At 50.0% G+C, this 3,281-nt stretch overlaps 1 non-coding gene across 1 annotated transcript; it reads left to right on the forward strand.

The window, feature by feature from the left end:
- Positions 1-2,792: 2,792 nt before the first annotated feature.
- Positions 2,793-2,864, forward strand: TRNAE-UUC (transfer RNA glutamic acid (anticodon UUC)). The gene has a single exon. It is a non-coding gene; the product is annotated as a tRNA-Glu (tRNA).
- Positions 2,865-3,281: the final 417 nt, after the last annotated feature.

Here is a 3,281-nt window from a genome sequence, read left to right on the forward strand (position 1 = left end):
CACACCAACACAGGGGGCCACAGGCTCAACAAACACACACACTCCCTCACACAAAACACACACAAACACACTCCTCCCTCACACCTCACAAGAACCTTCTCACCTCCTAGCAGACACTCTCAGCAGCATCACCTGATGCCAGAGTCACAGCAACCAGCTCCCAGGGCTGCTTCCGGCGGGGCCCCGGCCTGGCTCTTCAGCCTAGGGGCCCCTGGCTCTGTCTGATGATGGAGGATTGCAGCGGGGGCTGCACACAGGGAGTGGAGAGGGAGACCCTCCCACCCGCCCGCGCCAAAGGAGAAAGCTGGGTTGTAAAGGAGAAGAGAGAAGGCAGGAAAAGCCCAGGGGGCAGATTTATGTTAGACTTGCGCCACTTTTACGCCGCCGTTGCGTCACTTTTGTGACGCAGCGGCGGCGTAAATCCTGCGCCACGTTGCGCCCTATTTACATCGTGACGCATCTCCATAGATGCGTCACGGTGTAAAGCCCTGCGCCACATTAAACCTGCGTCAGGTTTAATGTTTGCAGGGTGGGCGTTCCAGCGGAAAAAGCCTCGGAAAAGTGACGCAGTGAAATCTACAAGATTTCACTCAGTCACTTTTCCGACGCTGCTGCGTCAAAACCTTGCGCCTGCTTGAAGCAGGCGTAAGGCATGATGCAGCATGTAAGGTATGGGCAGCCCCTAAACATTACTGGAGTTGCGTCGTGCTTGCGACACGACTCCAGCAATGCGCCGCCCTTACGCCATCAGATGCGTCACGCATCTGTTTATCCTTGCGCCACGATGCGCTGCATTGTGAATGCGGCGCATCTGTGGTGGGGCAAGGGTAAACTTGCGTGACGCATCTTTCCTGGCGCATCCCTGCTGATTTGCAGGGATGCGCCAGGAAACATAAATCTGCCCCCAGGTGTGTGAGTGTCTGAGTAAGCAGAGGAAAAAGAGTTAAGAGTTTGCAAAGTTCCTTATTCGAAACAGCGACCTAAGGATGTCAGCTTTCCCACTACAGTCCTCCGCTCTACCAACTGAGCTATCGAAGGCTCAGGGTACAGTCCTCCGCTCTACCAACTGAGCTACCGAAGGCTCAGGGGACTGATGTTCATAAGGCGCTATACGGCATGAGAAGTTGGCCCGGACCTGCCCACCTAGGCAGATTTCTGTTTGTAAACACCAACTCAGGGGCTTGATAAAGCTGCAAAGCCGCCAGATATTTAACTAATAGGTAACATGGGTGAGTAGTGACTGATTTTGATTGTAGATTTCCATTTATTATTTGGGGGATTCAAAAGTTAATAATAGGGTTATATGATCTAGTTATATATATATATGTATAGCGCTCAAACACCATAGGTTTCTCAGTATTGGATCAGAGTTATATCTGTTTTTTATTTTTTTAGGGTGTTTCATGTTTACTTTTAGACAAATTATTGCTGTAGATCCTGGGTAACATTTGTTATGGTGTTTTAAGAGTTATTTTTTTAGGTTCAAATGTTCTTTGAAACATTAAATACTTAGAAGTGTTTTGGGGATTTGTGCATTTTAATTATAAAAATGGTATTCACGTACTCTGGGTTTCAATGTTATCTTATTAAACAATATAATGTCAAACTTAATCAAGTGTTACATTTTATGTTTCTGGTCTGTGATGTTGGTAAAGGTGATTCAGTCAGTGGAGGTCACCAGTGTCAGCGAGTCCCTGTCTGTGAATGTGAAACACACTCAGACCCCAGGGGGCCCCAGGTGCTGGTCTTAAAGTACAGGGGCTGGTCCTTGTAATGGATCTGTTTAACCACCAGAAGGTGACAAGAGGGATGTCCCCTCTGACCTATCAGAGCTCTTATATGCTGTGGGTGTAACAAAGATGGTAATAGGAGGAGACTGGGTGAAATGCTGAGCCATTGTCAGCCCTTTGCCACTCGGCAGCATCGTCTCAACTGAACTCCTCTATGAAAGAGGTCTGCCAGAAATGCAGTCTGTGGGGGTCAGAGGGCACTCAGAGGTTACTGGGCCATAGTTGTATCAAGGAGGAGTGTTTACTTCTGGTGCCCGGGTGTAACTGGAGCTAAGGAGGGAGGGGGGGGGGGCGAGGCAGCTTGGTGCCTGTGACAGGTGCAGGGAGAGAGTGTAGTTCAAGGAAGGAGCTGGACGGTAACTGGAGAGGGGTCTGTGGGGCCCTCAGCCTGGTGACAGGACACGGGAGTGGAGGGGTGCCCTGGGGAGAGGGGCGTGGTTTTTTCTGGCTCCAGGGGGGATGTAAGAGGCAATGCGGGGGCTGCTGCTGTCCTCTGGTCCTGGGCTCCCTGTCTGGAGAAGTTCCAGGGTTGTAAATAATGAGACGAGCAGGTTCAGGTTCAGGCGCGCAACACCCATTGGGCTCACCCATCATGTTTGTCAGCCCGGCCGAGACAGCCTGGCGGGCTGGCGTCCATCTAATTGCAGCCGCACCAGAGTACTTCACGGGTCTTTAAGAGACCATTTACTCGTTAATGAGGCTTTTGTTGTGTTTTCACCCCTTCTTACAGCCATTCTGCCTATGGCTGGAAGACTTAGCCCCCCCCCCCCCCCGAAATCTTTTTCAGCCCCCCCCCCGAAATTTGGCTCTAGTTGCCTGCCTGAGCAGGTTGTTGCACAAATCATGACCCCTCATTCCTTCTGGTTTGCCAAGAGTGGGGGGTCTGTTACCCCATTGATGGTGAGACCCTGACACTGGCAGTATGACTTGATGTGTACAGAGTGGCGTCTGACAGGACAGACACCTCTCACAAATACTAAGATGTACAACATATCAGCAGCCTCCCATATGGTCTAGCGGTTAGGATTCCTGGTTTTCACCCAGGCGGCCCGGGTTCGACTCCCGGTATGGGAAGATCACATATTTTACTACAGGGACCTATTAAACTTTCTCTTATTTCCTACAAACCTAAAAGGCCCTAAATATTAATACATTTCCCTTCCTTCTCTTCCACTGCTATCTGTCTAAAGCCCTTTGAGGTTACACCGACCCCTCAGCTCCTGTTCCCGCCCCAGCCCCTGCTGCACAGCTGCTGTATATTAATGACCCGGAGGAACAAACGTCAGATTAATACTAGGAAGGGTTATTCGTTGTTTGTCTTTTATTGCACAATAAAGAGTACAGATTATATATAAATAGCGCCTGGATTACAAAGCACCAGTTTCCTGTGCTCTCACCGTGGAAAATGCTTGTTTATTTCCTGCTCCGCCCGTGCTACGGAAGAGGCGGTTTCAGACTCTGGGGCATATTTACAAAGGCTTTATCTCCGTT

Source organism: Triturus cristatus, chromosome 4_1 (assembly GCF_964204655.1).
Source record: "Triturus cristatus chromosome 4_1, aTriCri1.1, whole genome shotgun sequence".
Classification (NCBI taxonomy): domain Eukaryota; kingdom Metazoa; phylum Chordata; class Amphibia; order Caudata; family Salamandridae; genus Triturus; species Triturus cristatus.